The sequence below is a fragment of the Panthera pardus genome, unplaced genomic scaffold, assembly GCF_024362965.1.
Source record: "Panthera pardus isolate Hobbes unplaced genomic scaffold, ASM2436296v1 HiC_scaffold_17, whole genome shotgun sequence".
Lineage (NCBI taxonomy): Eukaryota > Metazoa > Chordata > Mammalia > Carnivora > Felidae > Panthera > Panthera pardus.
The window spans coordinates 4,551,714-4,572,074 of NW_026526732.1; positions in this window are offsets into that span (position 1 = coordinate 4,551,714).

Below are 20,361 nucleotides of genomic sequence, written 5' to 3' on the forward strand. Positions count from 1 at the left end.
CTTCTGAGGAGACAGCTAGTGGGGTCTTAAAAGACACAGTGGTCGATTAAGGGGAGAGGTTTCTCCGAAAATCAAGCTTTAGCACTTTCTGCTGGTTTCAACCTCATTAACCCTATGGGGCACGGTTTCATTGGTACCCAGACTCTGGCCAAAAGGTGGGTCAGACGTTTGTCTAAACGGAAAGAAGATGTGCATGGATTTTTTAAATACCTGATACGCCCCGTTTTATTTTCTAGCTAACAAAGGACGATTTCTCACCGGGGAACGAGAAATAAAAATTAAATCCAATCCTGCTCTACCTTGAACCCTAATCATGCCTAGATAGAGATTTCCTATTTAACCATAGCTATTTCTTTTCCATAAATAAAGCAAACAACCAGACACAAACATAAATGTTTGTAGAAACATGGTAAAATCGATGTTTTTATCAAGCTTCTGGGTTTCATTGTATTTTTCGAATACCAGTTTTATGTTGGAGTAATATCTCTGTGCAGGAGCGACGGGTAGAAGCGATCCCTGCATATACGACATGGAAGCCGCAATGTTCTTGGAGGGGGAGGAACCCCCTGTGCGTTAATGCCTGGTGCATAATTACCGGATCTCCACAAGATGAAGGGTTTCTCGGAGCTGCTTTAGTAAAATGCCATGCTAACTCTCCTTTTCTTTTCACGTAAAGGTCAACCACAGCCTGTCTGTTGCTTGGACTGAAATGATCACTGTGCTCCCATGTGCCCGGGGTTCTGAGTTCCCTCCAGAAGGCACCAAAGAATCATGCGTCTAGGCGTGCTGTTCCTCTAATGTAAGCAATGCAAACCTGTCCTCTGTCTGATTTGTAGCGACGATTACCTTTGATGGAAATACCGAGTTGCGCAGGGTAACGTGAAGAGAGATCAAAGTCTGGATTGAAATTTCCTTGGGTCGTTTTGAAAGACAACTGCGACCGACTGACCGTAGAGGCGAATTCATTAATTCACACATGCGTGCACTCGTTCCACAAACACTTACCAAGATCCTACTACGAGCAAGAAACGATTGTAGGGAAAAGAGAAGTGCGTTGTAAACAAAACAGGTAAGGAATAAAGGAGATAGAAATCAGTGATTGTGTAATGAATTATTTCATTATGTGTAGGGCTAAGGCCATAAAAGAGAAATACACGGTGTCATCAGGGAGCAAAACAGGGGGCCCTGGCCCTTTGAGGCTGAACCCCCCCCCTTTGAAAGCTGTAAAACCTTCAGAAGCAACCTGACGGTCCACCTGGGTCAGCAGATGCCCTCCTGGCGAAGCCGCCCATCTCGGTGGGCTTCCCACGTTCACTCAAAAATTTTGGTTTTATGACTCATTACTTTGTTAGATTGTGTGCTATTTGAAAGATTATTTTTAAATATTGATCCATCGGGATCCCCCTGGCTGGATCAGTCAGTGAAGCATCTGACTTCGGCTCAGGTCATGATCTCACGGTTCACGGGTTCGAGCCCCGCATTGAGCTCTGTGCTGACAGCTCAGAGCCTGGAGCCTGCTTCGGATTCTGTGTCTCCCTCTGCCCCCCCCAAAAGTAAATAAACATTAAATTTTTTAAAAAAACAATATCCATCTAGATTTAAGGGGATGGACTTGCCCAAATAAAACCTTGACATAGTACCAAAAATAGAAGGCAAGCTCCAGGAAACAAAGCTGGTGTAGGTGGGACAGGATATCGTGAGAGGCAGAGCCCAGAGAGAGTAGCTGAATGATGCCTTCCCCAACCTCATGCGCAGGGCCTTACACCTATTTGAGGACTGTGATCTCTTTCACGGAGGTTTTGGGTAGTCTTTGAAGGTTTACATGCGCACGAAGGACAGAATCAGATTTGTACTGCGAAAAGACCACCCTGGGTGTCATGCGGAGAATATTTTGGAAAGGGACAGAAGTGTGGTGGTCGGACCACATAGGAGAGTCTTGCAGTGGACCTGATAGAGTGGACATCACCTCCCACTAAAAGGTGACAATGCCATGAAGGGAGTAATAGACTCTGATGATGGTGTGGATATGGACAATTTGTAGGTGTCCTTAATATGTATTATTTATTCTCATAATATATTCTGGAGCTCAGAACGAGCATTTTGTTGTTGGAAACCTTTATATTTTTTTTAGAGCTAACACTTCTAATCATTTTTAACAGTCTTCTTTGCTAAGAGTAACTAACATTACTCTATACTACTAATTTTAGTGAATTTAAATGTAGTAATGTTCGCGAATTTTAGTGGTTGGATTCCATAACACTGAGCTTTTACCTTCCCAGAGTCCAGTTAAAATCAAACTCCCAAAGGCAGCAAAAACGAAGAAAGTGTTACATAAAATAATTTTTGCTAACTTAAGAAATTGATACCTTTGAATCTCGTCTTGGCATGCCTTCACATCCGTAGTTCCAACATCTGAAAAACATGATGTTTTCAGCTTGCTTTTTTACACATAAAAAGGATTGTCTGCTATTTCCATTCCTTTGTGTGAGGGCATGTTATTCGAATAATTTAAATTACACTCTACTGTTACCATATATAAAAAATTAAATCCTAGTAACAAGGAAAATAGATTTAAACTGTTACATTTTTAAAATAGATTTTGGACTTTTACAGTAGAGAGTATATTGTATCAAGGTCTCATAATATAAGTATCATCTATACCTACTGTTCTGTTTCAAAGCCTTTGAAATAATTGAAAAAAAAAAAGATTGTAAACCTGGAAAAAAGAAAGAGTGTAATCAGCAAACTAGAAATTTTGAGTGATATTCAGAGATAGGAAGCAGAACAACCAGGCTGGAGAAGAAAGTGAAGTTGAAGAACTATAATGCAAAAATCTCCCAGGAAGACACCATAGTAAGGGCCAGGGGACCTAAGTGAAGGGCGACTCAATAAAAAAGCCAGAGGGACAGGGAAGGGAAGCCTTTGGGGGATTATCCGGAGTTTACTTACTTTTAAAACTGCACTGCATTCAGCAGGAGCAGCTATCTGTGGTCCATGCTTATAAAGAACAGCAGAGAGCACAGTCATTTTCTGGAAATGGACAGCCCACACGGCTTTCCTCACCAAATTGGGTGGTTGGATTCAAAAGCGATTATAGCTTGGCAAAGAAATTGACAGAGTGGAGCTTGAAGCATAGTACAACGTTGGTTTGCGAGCAAAATTCGTTTTGGAAACATGCTTGTTATCCAAAGTGCTGGTATATCAAAGCGAGTTTCAAGAACCATTGGCTCACTTGTGATCATGTGATGTTTGGCATCACGTACCACTCATAATGAAGACATCACTCATTTATCAAGTTAAAGTTTATTGCAAATGTTTGCTCGTCTTGTGGAACACTAGCAGAACAAGTTACTCGCAATCCAAGGTTTTACATATTTGTAAATTGCAAAAAAAAAAGCAGAGAGAGAAGAAAGAGGAGAGAGTATACGGCTGCATTTTAATATTTAATTATTCATCCTTAGAGGCGATGACAAACTCCTCTCTAATTTAATAAATAAATTAAGCAAAACTGAGCAAGAATGTGGGGTCTCGGTATAGTACAGTCAGTATGCCTGAGCTTATACGCATACCCCCCCATACACACACAGCACAGTGTATGTAATAAACAGAGAACAAAAACACTTTACGAAAAACATGGAATTTATGAAAATATATTTATTGTTCTATGTCTCTTATTTATGAATAATTATTATATTAGGCTCAGAAAGTCAAAAAATCATAAGTAACATCATATTCTCTAACCAAAATATCATATTATAATAAAGATCAGAAATTAAGGGGAGGTCTGGGTGGTTCAGTCGGTTAAGCATCCTACTCTTGAGTTCGGTTCAGGTCATGATCTCATGGTTCTCAAGCCATGCCATCAGGGTCCGTGCTGACGGCATGAAGCCTGCTTGAGATTCTCTCTCTCCCTCTCTCTGCCCTCTCCTGCTCATGCTCTCTCTCTCTTTCTCAAAGTAAATACATAAAACTTAAAAAAAATAAAAATAATCAAAAATATTTTTTAAAGATGAGAAATTAAAAGGAAAATATACAGCTTGACATTCATTTATTATAATAAAAGGATTGAAAATGATTATGTATTCAAATTAAGAAGATAAAACCGTACTCATTATAATAAACCTAATAGTAGAATGAAGGAATTAATCCAAAAATTGCAAAACACACTAGTAGCCTTAATTGATGGGCATACGAACTGGTCTTTTGAAAATAATCAGCTAAGAAAACAAACAAACCTTAGATACATGCTATAATGCAGCTATACCAGTTGCATGAATAGACAAAGATGATGGAGAAGTATAAGAAAATACTACATACAACCAAAAAAGTAAATTTGAAAATGTAAAAAAGCATAAATTATCAAACATTATTCGAGAAAAAAAAATAGTAATCTTAAGCGACAGTATCACCTGTTATGAATACTTTTGTACACGGAGATCACAAAATATATTATTAAACTGTTACAACAACGATAGTATGGACTCAAAATACTGATCAGTAACATAGAAAAAATAAGTTCAGAAACAGATACTTATATCTATGAGTTTAAATTCTATTAAAGGTGACATTTCAAATTCACAGAAGGATGCAGCTCTACAATTAGAGCAAATTAGATGCTTCCTTTTATCATATACAAAATTGAATTCCTGTGGCTTAAAATATATAAATGTTCTTCATATTTACACATGCATCAGAAAAACTGTAAGACTATCTTTGTGGCATTGATATTTGGACATTTAGGTTTGGAAGTCCAGATCTAGACGCAGACATTTTGATTGATTTGGTTAAATATGAATTAAAAAGTAATAGATCATGGGAGCCGATATAAATAAAAGGTAAGTGAATGACTAGAGAATATGAATATATATATATATATATATATATATATATATATATATATATATAACATTATATGACTGGGAAAATGTGAGTAGCTTCAACGATTAAAGTTACCTAAAATTTAAAAAGGCAAAAATATGGACAGAAATATCCTAAAATAATGAAAGTCCTGTCATTTGGGAAATGCTGATTAAATCGAATATTTTCACCCCTCAAAATTCACAAAATTTATGTTAGCATTGTAACTGTGTTAAAAATGGGCAAAAAGAACAGATAATGCAAATACCGATCGAGAAAGATTTTTTTTAAGTTAGGACGTATCTTTTCTACAAAATATTATGGAAACACCACTTAAGTTATTAACAATTTTTCTTATTGTAAATTCTTTTATGCAAACATTTTAGTGCATCTGGTTTGTTTTTGCTATGAATAATTATCTGCAAGTCAGTTTGGTAGGTCAATGATTATGCACTTATTAAAAATACTAATTCAGGGGCATCTGGGTGGTCAGTCGGTGAAGCCTCCGACCTCGGCTCAGGTCATAATCTCACAGTTCCCAAGTTCAAGTTCCTCATCAGGCTCTGTGCTGACAATTCAGAGCCTGGAACCTGCTATGGATTCTGCCTCTCTCTCTCAAAAATAAATAATCAGTAATAAAATACCAATTCAATGTGATCATTGTTTTTCAGAAATAAATTTGCTAAATGATATTTCCACCAACTGTGCATTAGAGCATAGCTACATAACATTTTTTATTTTGTCTTATTGACGTCATAATTTATTATGCCCACACTTTCATTTTGAAAATGTAAATCTTATTTAGTTTCAATTAAAACCTTTGTTCATGTATCACTTTTGCTTCTCTTGAATTGTTTTCTTATGAGGAACATTCAGGAGTAAAATTACTGGGTCAAAGATTCAGTACATTGCTTCTCTTGCTATACATTCACCATATTATTTTCCAAAAGTTTTAGGGCACTGCTTTAACCTCAACATTAACAACACTAGTTGTCAATTTTTCTGTTTCCGGATCAGCTTACTTTAAAAAATATATATGTATATGCAATAAATATAATATCTAAAAATTAGAATGTTAGAAAAATAGAAGGAAGAAAGAAAATAATCTTGCTATTTAGAGACAACCACTCTACTGTTTACTTTACACACTTCCAGATATTTTTGTACATGGACATGCGTGTGAATGTTTGTATAATTTTTCCTTAAAAGTGAGGATTGTTCCGTACCGATGAGGGTGGGCTTTTTTGAACATGCAATATATTGTAAATACTTTCACATTTGTAAACACTCTTCTGTATTGACAGCATAATATCTCATTAATATTCTACCTGTTTAAGTGTCACCTATGTTGCTTAACTGATTGTCTATTTCAGAAAATTGTAGCAAATGTTTGTTGTGTGGCATCCTTTTACTGATAACCAAAACCGGAAAGTCTTTACAAAGGAGAAATGAATGAGAAAAATTTAGTGTATCAAATTAGTGATTTATTATGCAGGCAGTGGAGGCATAAATATCAAGATATGCATCATTGAATGAAATATTTATAGTCGAAATTAAACGAAAAACCAACCTAAACTAATTGCTGGTGCATTCTGATTTTATCTATTTTAAGCTGTGAATGCCTCTGCAATGATAAGACTCTACAAAAATAAAAATACATATTTTTTACATTGCATAAATATGAAATTTGTGTTTTTATTTGTGAGATTTCTGTTATTTTATTTATTTTTTTTAATTTTTTTTTAACGTTTATTTATTTTTGAGACAGAGAGAGACAGAGCATGAACGGGGGAGGGGCAGAGAGAGAGGGAGACACAGAATCGGAAGCAGGCTCCAGGCTCTGAGCCATCAGCCCAGAGCCCGACGTGGGGCTCGAACTCACGGACCGCGAGATCGTGACCTGAGCTGAAGTCGGACGCTTAACCAACTGAGCCACCCAGGCGCCCCAGAGATTTCTGTTATTTTAGTTTTAAGTACTATTTAGTTTCAGAAATGTTGACAATTATTTCATACTATTCCTTTTTAGGTGTAAACATTGCAGCACTAAAGTAAAGGGATTTCTTCATGGCCTAAACCAAAGTAGCAAACTTAAGGCAAATATTTGAAAGGTATTGAGGCGCCTTTTTAAAAAATAATCAAACAAATATGAAACTAAAAACACTTCTGCACAGCAGAGGAAACCATCAGCAAGATGAAAAGGCAACTACTGAATGAGAGAAATATTTACAATCCATATGTCATTATAATCATATAGGGTTAATATCAAAAATATATAAAGAATTATACCACTTCATAGCAAAGAAAAAACAACCCAAGTATAAAACGGGCAGAGGATCTGAATAGACATTTTTCCCAAGAAGACATCCAGATGGCCACTGGGTACATGAAAAGATGCTCAACATCACTCATCATCAGGGAAATGCAAAACCAAACCATATGGGATATCCCATATGGGATATGGGTTATCATATGGTTATCCCATATCTAACCTGTTAGAATGGCTGTCCTCAAAAGACAAGAAATAACAGGTGTTGGCGAGGATGAGGAGAAAAGGGAGCTTTTGTGTGCTGTTGGTCAGAATGTAAACTGGGATAACCACTATGGAAAACAGTACGGGAGTTCCTAAAACTTTTAAGCCTAGAACTAGCGTATATCTAGCAATTTCACCTCTGGGTATTCATCCAAAGAAAATGAAGACACTAACTCCAAACGATATTCTCACCCCCATGCTCACTGTAGCATTATTGCAATAGTCAAGCCATGGAAACAATCTAAGTGCCCATCAAGGGATACATTGGTGAGGAAATTGTGGTATTCAATGAATATTATTCAGCTATAAAAAAAAAAAATCTTGCCATTTGGCAACATTATGCTCAGTGAAGTAAGTCACACAAAGAAAGACAAATACCATGACCTCACTTACAGGCAGAATTTAAAGCAACGACAATAACAAACAAGCTCATAGTTACTGAGATGTCAGAGGTGGGAGGTGCTGGTGGGCAGATGGGTGAAGGGGCTCAAAAGATACAAACTTCCAGTTCTGAAAAAGTCAAGTCATTGGGCTGTAATGTCTACCACGCTGACTATAGTTAATAATACTGTATTACATATTTGAAAGTTGCCAAGAGAGTAGATCTTAAATATCCTCGTCACAAGGAAAAAAAAAATCACAACTATGTATGCTGACAGATGTTAACTATACTTAGTGTGATGGTCATTTCCTTATATACAAATATGGCATCATTATATTGTATATCTAAAAACCAATATGTTATCTGTCAAAGTATACCTTAACAAAAACAGCAAATAATTGCCTAATGAATGTAGTTGATTCCGCTCAAATAAATAGCTTTAAAATTGTTCTCCAATAACATGCCTTTCATTTGTTTTACAAGCCCTATGCTACGTGCTTTGAAATTGCGTTATCATTAGTGTTTATTAAAAACCTTTTCTTAAGGCGATTTTAAGTAAGTATTGTTAGACTCCAGTTTGGTTCTAGAATACTTGAGATGGTGAATGCCTGAACTGTACCTTCTCATTAGCTTCAGGCATGACTTTTGCATTCAGAATTTGGGAACCAGAAGCCATTAGTAATTCAACAAGTGGAGTGGCATTCTATCCATAATCTAAAAGGACGGTCTGAGCATGCTAGAAAGTCCGAAGTCAGAAATCATGTTCTTCATCAGAAAGCTATTATTGTAGTTCTCAAACCAATACAAAAAATTTCTTTCTATAGCAATTTGTGAAACATAAATATTACATGGCTACAAATATATCTCTCTGATTTATGGCCTCAAATATTATAAGAAATCTTTTCAGGTGGATAATCCAAGTTTTTTTGTTCTTCAGTGGTTTTGAAATCCTTTGGATAAAATAACTTAATTCAGTTTATTAATGGTAGTTGTAGATCAGGGTGAGATATTCACTAATTGAAAAAAAAATCCCTGTTGTATGACATTCAGACTCACGACCCTAGTAGAATAGCATATACTTCGAGATGGGACACATGAGTGGATGACAGTTTGAGTCAAAGTAACTTTCTTGGTCCATCTCCTAAAAATTGCTAACACTTGAGACCAAGTCTGTCTGCGTGAAATGTGGAAGTGACCTCCTTATGGTCATCGTCTTCAGGATCAATGGACATCACCTTCAAAGTTCTACTCACCATGGTGGCATTAATTATTATAAGCTGAAACGGGTCGACCACGTCAGGAGCTACTTTGCCAACATATCCTAAGTTTTTGCAAGACGGGGTTAAGTAACCGTAAATAATCCTTTGACATTTCAGCTCGTTAAGAACTATGTGGCGTGCCTGGGTGGCTCAGTCGGTTAAGTGTCCGACTTCGGCTCAGGTCATGATCTCACAGTTTGTGATTTCGAGCCCCGCATCGGGCTCTGCGCTGACAGTTCAGAGCCTGGAGCCTGCTTCAGATTCTGTGTCTCCTTCTATCTCCCCCCCCCCCACCTCCCCGCACTTGTGCTCTGTCTCTCAAAAATAAATAAATGTCAAAAAAAAAATTTAAAAAAACCCAACTATGTGACATAGTGGACATGCAGCAGATTAGTAGCTATGGAATGTTTTAAATTAAATTTAATTATATATTAACGACTTATAAATTTAATTATTAAATTTAAATATTTTAAATAAATATTTTAAAATGCATCCCTAATAATAATGGTGTAAACCTGAAATTTCGGACACACTTAATGAAGAAACATAACCAGTATCAAAATCTGCACCACACAGAGAGTGAAATCAAGGGAACTGACTCCTCATTCAACGCCACGTAAGCTTGAGACAAGCCCACGTTCTTATTTCAGTGGAATGTTCCTGTTCCCCTTCCTAAGTATGTCACACTTAATTTTTTCTGCAGTCAGTTCATTTCCTAACGTGGAAAATGGAAGGTCAGGATTCATTTTTTATTTGACAGAAGACATTATATTTCTTGAAGTCAGGTCTCCATAATTGAAAAACGGAGAACGTCAAAGTGTCAGACTGCAGATTACATTTTTCTCTTTCAAGGGAAAACTCAAAGTTTTTTCATGAGATCTCAGAGTTGGAAGAAACTCGCATATCATTTAATTGGAAAATTTGTGTTTTAAATGTTCTTTGACAATAGCCATTTAGCCTATGCTTAAGTCCTCCAAGGCTGGGTACCAGAAACTCCCAGAACACTTCACTGCACAAAGTAGAGGTGTTATTAGGGCTTTGGAGATTTACCTGGAACTGGAGGGCGGCTGATAGGTCTTTAATTAGGATCTCATTCTTACGTAAGAAAGTACCTTGATGAGGATTAATTGATAGAGCATGTAGAAAAGCTTTTGTTTCTTTTACAATGTACTAGAAAATAAAATCATAAATAAAATAAATAAGGCACATGGCTCAGCCCCTAGCAGCCACAGATGCGAGATTCCGTGAGTAGGGAACTCAGGTACCATCCATTTGGTAGAAAAGACAATAACGCAGAAAGAAGCGTCATAGGCTGCAGCCAGTACCGTGAATTTGCTAACGGAATAGATGTTCCTCACCCACCTCCCTTGGGCCCCCTATTATTGAGGCTCCAAAGTCATGCTGGCTCATCATCCTTTGTTAAGGGAAATCCATTCGGGGATTCAGGAATTGCTTTCAACTTTCTAATAAAATAAACTGAACTTCACGAGTCTTTTCTCCTCTTCTTGATTTGATACAGAAACAGTGTGTAGAGATGAGGCATCCATTTTGTGATCACGACATGGGGGGTATGGGGGAGCAGGGAAAGTAACCAAACTGTGAACTCGGACTCTTGATCCTGCCACGACACTAGAAGGAGACGGACATAAAGCCACTGTTTGTAGGTTTTCTGTCACTGCCAGCTGCGCACGCCCTCTTGGACACATACACCGATAATATGAAGTGTTTCTGGTTTGTTAGGCTCTGCGAAGGATCATTTGTGTTAATAAAATTAAATATTTGTGGGGCGCCCTATATACAAGCAGTCAAGTCAATGCCTCATGAATACAAGATAGTTTCCCTATTTTTCATTAGTTTATTTATTAAAGTATAATTTATGTGAAGTAAAATGTACAAATCTTATGTTCAGCTTGATGAATATTACGTACGCACACATTCATATACGGACTATGTGCATGAATATATAGAATATTTCTATTGCTCTAGAAAGTCTTTTCATACTGTTATGTTGCTTTTCAAAAACCCCTCCCCCTCCAAAGTAATTATTTATATGACTTCCATCAATGACTTTTTAAGAGTTGTTTTTTATTTAATTTTTTTTTTATTTTTGAGAGACAGAGAGAGAGAGATAGAGAAACAATGTGAGCGGGGAAGAGGCAGAGAGAGAGAGACACAGAATCCGAAGCAGGCTTCAGGCTCTGAGATGTCAGCACAGAGCCCAAAGCAGGACTTGAACTCATACACCATGAGATCATAACCTAAACGGAAGTTGGATGCTTAACCGACTGAGCCACCAGGCCTCCCGATGACATTTAAAAAGGTATTTTAGGGGGCCCCTGGGTGACTCAGTCTGTTAGGTGTCCAACTCTTGGTTTTGGCTCAGGTCATGATCTCATGGTTCATGGGTTTGAGCCCCGCATTGGGATTCTCTCCCTCTCTCTCTGCCCCTCTCCCGCTCTCTCTCTCCCTCTCTTTCAAGTTAAATTAATAACTTTAAAAATGTGTTTTAGAATTGCTACACTAGCCAAAATGTCACACACAAGAACAAATCCTACAGCAGCAATACCGTGGACATAAAGAACACATCTTTTTCCTACCTCCCTTTAAAGTTCTAGTTGCCTCCCCAGAATGTTACTCCTTTTTACTGCTCGTTTTTGAGTTTTTCTGGTGGTTTCTTTCATAACTGTGATAAACAGCTTTTACTGAATCTTTGATTGAATTAGCATTCATTGTTTCAAAATACAAACAATGAGTTTACTAACCACATTACTATTCACCCTGTCTTACCAATGTTATTCTATCACTTCAGTTCTATTCTTGTCTTTAATATTTTAAATACTTTTTTAAAAAAATTTTCATATTTTCCAATATTGATATTGAGGAAGCATCAGTATCCTTAACTTTTGTCTGGTCTTTCCTCCTCCTTTCATTATTCTGTCCTTTGTTAGCCCGTAATTTGCTGTCATGTTGTGTAAGTTAGCATTTAGCATTAGTCTTGAAATTATGGCTAAATCTTATGTTCTGTCCATAGCTTCAATCTTGAAATTGAAAACCCAGAAACCAGGATTTACGTAATAATGCTTATGTAAAGTTTTCTGAATTCCAGGAGACATATGCTCGAATTACATTTCATCTCCTGTACTGATCACTGAAAAATATTCCTAGCGGAAAAGCCAATTATTTGAATTCATATTTTTAGATGTGTGTTGCTTCAATAAATATTTGGGGTTTTTTTTCCCCCTAGAGTGACTGGTTTCCTTTAGTTTTTCTTATCATAGTCACCTTTCTTATAATCACTTTTTGAGTTATTTCAATCCTTTGAAAATTGTTGGAATTTGTTGAAATTAGCTTTATAGTCTGACATGTAGCCAGTTTTAGAAAGTGCTCTATGTCTACTTGACAAGACTTTGGTATCTGCATTTTCAGGGTGCAGTCTGCATGCCTATTAGGACATATTTGTTAAATGCCTTTTACTAACTCTGTATGCTAATTCCACAATTACTAACACAAATACATTACAAATCTTCACTGTTAACCACGTACTTCTTTTAATTCAGCCATTTTACGGCTTTATGTATTTTCAAGTTATATTAGAATCACATAAATTAAGAGCAATTATATGTTCCTAGTAAACTGACCTTTATATCATTTTGCAAGATGCCTTTCTATTTGTCACGATGCTTCTTGCTTTAAAGTGTACTTTGAAAGGCAAAACATTCAAAGTAATAGTTTTTGCATCGTGTGTCTGTTATGTTCTACGTTTCTAACTCCAACTTGTCTGTGTCCTTATATTTAAGCCTTATCCCTCTTTTTGTTTGTTTGTTTCACTGCTGAGCCTCGGCAGGAAAATGGATTGATCTCTGAAGGCAGTATGTGTGAGTTTTAATTTTGTAAATCTAGGACGACGTTCCGGTCTCTCTTTAGATTCTCTCTTCTCCGTCACACCAGGAAAGCTCTGGCTATCTCAACCTTCTCAAGTGAAGATCATGGCAGAGTTCAAATTTCAGTCAACCGACGAGGAGCTCCATTCAGCTGAAATCAGTAATGTGATGATGCCAGAACCTCTTGTATGTGGGCCCATATTGATGGATTCAGCCCTATCGGGTGTTATAGTCCTCCCCTCCCGGCATAATCGTTGTGGAATTTGAATGTCTTTCTTGGGTCATGCTAATGGCCAATATCTTCTTAAGTCATCTGTGCTGGAGACATTTTCCCAGGACTTTTAGACACAGAGGATGTGCCCCTGCTTCTATCAAGCTGCCCAGGGGGATGCTAGGAGAAGATGCCACGAGAAGAGGCCAGGCGTTGCGGGCTTCCCAGTGCTAGGGAAAGCTCCCCACATCTCGCAGAAGCCTGACAAGAGGAGTGGCCAGAACCAGAAAGAGAAAAGCCCTCTTTCCTGCCTTGAGCCTGCAGCACGTCTCCTGAAAAAGCCTAATATCTGTAAGCAGGCAAATAAAAGATCATGAGAGAATTCAGTTCTGGTTTTGCAAAGCAGGCAATGAGGAATGCATTTGGAGTTGAGGGCTATTAAATTGATCATTGTCCCGACTAAGGAGAAGAACGATTCATAGAAAAATTAGACATTAAAGATAACATAAAGGTAAGATCGAAGGGGCCCACTGAATAAGCAGAGTAAAAACAAGCAAAGAAGCTCCTCAAATTCACTTGCACACACATACACGCACACATGTGCACACCCACACACGCACACACATGTGCACACACAGGCACGTGCAACCCACACATGCACACACATACACGCATGTGCACGCCCACACATGCACGTGCACAAACACGTGCACACACGTGTGCATGAACACACGAACACACAAACACACACGTGCCCACACATGCACACACACATACATTTATAGGGTAACATACCTGGACACACCATATTAAAAACTTTTAAGCAGCTGGGACTTTTTAAATACTTTAAAATCCCCAAAGATAAAATTAGAGATTACCTATCAATAAGTCAGACGGCCATCAGACTTCTTGTTCTTGAGAATGGATATAAATATAGAGTAGAGAAATATCTTTAAATGTACAAGAAAATAACACTGCATCTGGGATCTTATCTATGTCGAACTCTCATTCAATTGGGATAGTGATACAACATTTTCGGACATGTAAGAATAAAGAAATTTTGCTTTCCATTGATTCTTTAAGAAAATATCTCTGGAGAAAATAAATGAACCAGGAAGAATAAAGGAAGCACCAGTGATGGGGAAGGAAAGAATAAAACAAATTATTAAATCTAAAACTTGATGGGCATTAAGGAGGGCACTTATTGGGATGAGCTCTGGGTGTTATATGTGAAAAATGAATCAGTGGGTTCTGCTCCTGAAACCATTAACTTGAATTTAAATAAATTAATTTAAAAATATCTAAAAGTTGAAAGTTAAAATTAATAAATTATAATCTTGACCATGTGGATCATCTTAGAAGAGGTAAGAAAGGCCCTAAAAAAGTGAAAATATGGTAAGTAATATCTATTGATTAACTCTAGATAATGCTAGAAATTCAAAATTTTTAGCAAATGCTAAAGTTTTTGGAGTAACCACCAAAAAAATTCAAGTAAATTGTAAACTAATAAATATTTAGCAAAAATTTAGACCATAGGAAGCTTGACAATTCCAACAAATATCAGATATGGGAAGAAAAGTAAACAACCACAAGGCACGATAAATAGAACACGTGAAAACATACGGCAGGAATAACTACAAATATGTAAGTAATAACAATAAACATGCACAGATTAAAGTCAATTGTTAAAGACAGATTCCCAGAAAATCTTCTCAAATGAAGCACACCAAAATCTCAGTGACACAAAAATTTGTAAGTAAAGGAATGTAAAAAGACTGTAGGAAAATGCTAGCAGATTAACAACAGTAAAAAACAATAAAATATAATTCAAAGGGAAAATTGTTTCAAGATGAAGGAAATTTACTTTGCTGAAAGGAGCAATTCTTCAAGATTATTAAACAGTCACGAATTTTATGTATGTGAAGCACAGATTTGATCAACGTAAAACAAAAACTGATAGACATCAAATATAAAACAAATTTTTTAGTCACGATATAAATTTAGAGCACAGATCTTTCAGAAATTAGCAGACCACGCAAGGGAAGAAGACAAATACAGAAGACATGAATGTTATAATTGAGAAACTCAGTTATACAAATAGTTGTAAGGATACGGATAAAGGAGTAGAAATATCTATATGGCTATTACTTTGTAATATATTACATAAAAATGTTTTAATCTTTTTAAAATCTTCTCTTGTTATGACAGGCACATATTTTAAAATCTGAGATCTCAATCACCAGCAAGTGCCAAGTTCTTGACTTCACCGCAAGAAAGAATCAAGGACAAGTCAGAGTAAAGTAGAGCAGAAGGAGCTTTAGTGCGAAGGGAGAGCGCACTCAGAAGACGTGAGAGCAGGCGAACTCCACGGAGAGCTGCGTCCACTGGGGTTGGGGTTTCTAACTGTAACTGACGGCTGTTAACAAAGGGGCGGAATGTTCCTTACTTGAGCCAGGGATTCCGTGGAAGCAGGGCTATGCCCTTTTTCTTCTGGAGGCCAGAGGGTTCCTAGCATGGCACCTCTAGGGGGAGGCATTAGGAGGCGAACCTAGTATAATGAGGGAGTAATGTGAACTTTGGCCTACTTTGTCAGCCATCTTGGGCCTATCTGGTTTGATCCCTTTGGTGTGGTTTTGCTAGACCCTTTTTCTTCCTTAGGTCAGGGGGTTCCTATCATGGCACCCCTAGGGGGAGACTTTAGGATGCTAACCTAGTATGATGAGGGAGTAATGTGAACTTTGGCCTACTTTGTCAGCCATCTTGGGCCTATCTGGTTTGATCCCTTTGGTGTGGTTTTGCTAGACCCTTTTTCTTCCTTAGGTCAGGGGGTTCCTATCATGGCACCCCTAGGGGGAGACTTTAGGAGGCTAACCTAGTATGATGAGGGAGTAATGTGAACTTTGGCCTACTTTGTCAGCCATCTTGGGCCTATCTGGTTTGATCCCTTTGGTGTGGTTTTGCTTTGGAGTGCGTCAGGACCCGCCTCCCCCACAATCCTCTTTCCTGGCCTCCAGGCGTCCTGTTAGGGGCTAACTGCCTCCTCTGACGCAAGGTTATTGCATTGCTATCAAGTAATCCGATTTTATGGCCTAATTTAAGCAAGGGAATTGCCTTAGGAAGAATTCTTCCCTAAATTGTTCACGTTTTTTAACACACACAAAAACAAGTGCGTAGCATGAATATTTTTCCTAATCAGTTTACAACTAAGTTACAGATGGCCTTAACATGATACGTTAATGAAACAGTAAGTAGCTGAAATCGTCGATGTGCAATCAGTTAAGACTTTTTCCAGGTGGAAATGTTTCCGCACGTGTGATAGGACAGACCCTCCTGAGAAACAGCATGGCAGCTGGGCTTCCTTCGGAAATGGAGGGCTGAGCGTTTGCACACGGATTCCTGGAATGTGGTCAGTATATCAAATTGCTGGCCTAAATCCGTGGGAATAGAAGGGTCTAGTGGTGCTGGTGGGAAAGCAAGCACATATCCCCATCTGTCACCTCGAGGAGCCTCCTCCCCCTTCCCACGGCCCCGCCTTTTTCCTCAGGACGCCCGCTCACACGCCCCGCTCAGTCGGCAACGCACCGTCACCACCTGCTCCGGAAATGGTTTGAGATTTCCGGCTTTGGCAGCAACTGATGTAAACACGCTACAACCACGTGTTGTTCGCAAGTCCGGTCCTGGCTCGCAGGCACCGAGATGCTGGGAGTGGCGGTGTCGGCCTCCGCTCCACTGTACCAGCTCAGCGCTGAATTTGTCCTGAGAGTAAGCTCTGGGCAAGGTGGTGTCCTACTTGCATTTTAAGTCCTTGTTCTCAATATGACCCGTATGGTTTCTGAGCCCACGCAAATATGCCTGGCGATGCTACGTTGAAAATACGATCGAGTGTTGTCATAACACGTTACGACCGATCACATTATCTGCGTAATCAGCAAAGTACAAATGGTTTGCAATGCGTATCTTCTTGTGTGTGTCCCTAGACTGCAAAAGTCCTATTTCAGAGCCCCCTTAAAATTTTGTGCAAAGCTGACCTTCCTTTTTCTGAGTTTTCTCATATTTTCTACACAACAAAAAAGTCATCTTTTTACCTGTGTGATCTTAATATCCTGTGTCCACTTCAAATAGGCCTATTAGTCTACTAACCTATGCACCTTATCTTCGGTGCATACATTTAAGAAAAAAAAAGTAAAATCATTTTTCACGGTGTGATATCGCAAGCAGCTATGGCATGCTGGGAAGATACTTTGAAGTCGTCTCTGCCTCAGGAGTCTGGGCTATCTATAAAGCATCGCTTCTCACAGGGAGAGGGAAAAGTGGCCACATGAACGGCCAGATGCATCACTCCATCTTGAAATGTATGGGGCTCCTGTGACATCATGGGCAGACCTCCTTATCATAGAATATAACAGCCCTTACTAGAGCTGCTGCTTATCCAGTGCTTTCTGTGAGCCAGGATTTGTGCAAAACCCTTTATACACGATCTGTATCTCATTTGATCTGAAGGTAGGTGGTAAGCCCATTTTACAGTTGGGACGCTTGAAACAGAATGAGGTTGATGCATTTACCCGGAAGCACGCCAGTGTCAGTCGTGGACTGAGATTCAGACCTTTTCTGTTAATCTCTACATTATATTCCTCCTTAAATAAGAACAAATAACTTCAGCTCTGTAAATGGTAGCGAAGACGCCGTAATTTGCAGACTGAAATTCCAGAATTGATTACCTCTAAAGTGGGGGTGTGGGTTCCTGGGACAGGAATAGTGCAAGAGTGACGTCCCCATGACGCTTAAGAGAACAAACAGCACACGGGTGACATGGCTGAGGTCAACTTCCATTGTCTTCTCGTGGTCCCTCCTGGCTAAGAGACTGCCAGTCTGTCTCGTAGAATCGCGACGGGCGTAGCTCTCCATCAGTCATACTGCCTGTCCCATTTTGAAAACGTGGCCCTCTTTTCAACCGCCTCCTTGGTCACACGTTCTGATTGCGTACATGATTCCAATTTCATACGCACGTACGTATGTTTCTATCTCTAGCTTAACGGTTCATTAAAATGTAGGTAATCCGTGGGACGTCGAGTAAATTCTGTTCTAATTATGTTGACAGTTTCCATTTTAAGTATTATTACAAAGACACAGGTGAACTAAGTGAACCCGATTCATTGTCAGCATCCCGGCGCTAGAGGGCATGTTAACAGAGCATCTAGTCTAAGATTCCTGCCCTGTTTGAACTCATAATCTGCATTTCACTGTACTAATGTACATTTTCCCTCAGAATTCACTACCGGGGATTGAAAAGCCACGACGATACATGTGCATGCACAGATCAGGGCAACTTTCAGGTGTGGGAAAGCCTTGCTGGGAAGAAAAACAGCGAATCACAGTCACGTCTCTGCTTTTGTTTTGATAAAAATACAGCTTTTCTCCCAATGCTTAGCCATGACGTACGTGATCGATAACGTCCTCTTCACACTAGTAAGATAAAATATCTTTTTAAAATAGTGAAATAGTCTTGGGGCACCTGGGTGGCTTAATCAGTTAATCGCCCGATTTCGGCTCAGGTCATGATCTCACGGCTTGTGGGTTCAAGCCCCGGGCCAGGCCCTATACTGACAGGTCAGAGCCTGGAGCCTGCTTCGGATTCTGTGTCTCCCTCTCTCTCTGTCCCTCCCCCTGCTCTCACTCTGTCTCTCTTTCTCTCTCAAAAATAAGCATTAAAAAAATTAAAAATAATAAATAAATAAATAAAATAAAATAGTCTCTTATGAAAGCATGCAAGTGAAAAGGCCTCACACATTCTGTGCATTAAAAGGAAGGGGTAAATGCTGAGAATTCATGAGGATTCCATGGGCATATCACTGGAGTTCATGCAGAAGATTTTTAAGCGTGAAAAAAATGGAATGAGTTACATAAGTGTTGTGGATCCTGGAAAGCTTCAAGATGTAAAGCATGGAATAACCAAAAAAACCCCAACAAAAAACAACAAAAAAACCCCACTTTTGTTGTGGAATGGTGGCCATAATCGGCATGGATACCATTGAGACCATATCGACTCAATGGGAAACACCGATCATTGTCAGAGGTCAGCTGAACAAGTGAATGGAAAAGGAGATGATTTGGTCAAAGAAGTGTATTTCAAGCAAATCTAGGGTGTGTGAAGAAATTTTAGAACTGTGCAAAAACAGATAACTTGAAGGCGGTTTATAATGAATTTGCAGTCATCTCCCTCAGCAAATTGCAGTGATCTCGTGACAAATGGTTTTGCTGCACAGCAAAATTTTAATCTGAATGAAATTGGGCCTTTTCGTAAACAGGTACAATCCAGTACAGTCTTCTCAAGACACAGAGACAAAGATCTAGGACTGAAAGCATTCTAAAACAGACTAGTGTGGGGGCGCCTGGGGGGCTCCGTCGGTTAAGGGTCTGACTTCTGCTCAGGTCATGATCTCGCGTTTCGTGAGTTCGAGCCCCGCGTCGGGCTCTGGACTGAGGGCTTGGAGCCCGGAGCCTGCTTCGGATCCTGCATCTCCCTCTCTCTCTGCCCCTTCCCCGCTCGTGCTTTGTGTCTCTGTCTCTCTCAAAAATAAATAAACATTAAAAAAATTAAAAAATAAACAGAACAGACTAGTGTGTCTAGATGGAGATAATGCGCAAGACCTTTCAATGGAAACTTTCTCCATCCGTCCGTCTCAGGGCTTCCCACGGCCACCTCATCATTGCCACCTGTGGCAGCAGCAATTCACCGATGACTTCTGGCCGTCGTGGGCGTCGCTGGCGGTGTGGCTGGCTGCTGCGGGACCCCGGGGCAGATGACACTCTTTTTATGACAGATTTATAGAAAATATTTGACCTGAAGAAACTGAAGTTACCAATCGATTTTGAAAAAAACGGGTATTGCGACAGTTTATAGACTGTAGAATTAGCTGGATCTCCATTTTTTTCCTGACTTCCAAATTTTGCAAAAGCAAAGGACAAGAAGCAAACAGTCTTGTTTTTTTATTCATTCATTCATTCATTCATTCATTCATTTAATTTACTCTTCTTTAATTTACATCCAAGTTAGTTAGCATGTAGTGCAATAATGATTTCAGGTTAGATCCCAGTGATTCATCCGCTATGTATAAGACCCAGGGTTCATCCCAGCAAGTGTCTTCCTTAATGCCCCTCCCCCATTTAGCCCATCCCCCCCCCCCCCCCCACACACACACAACCCCTCCAGCAAAAGCAGTCTTGTAAGGCTGGTTTTCTTG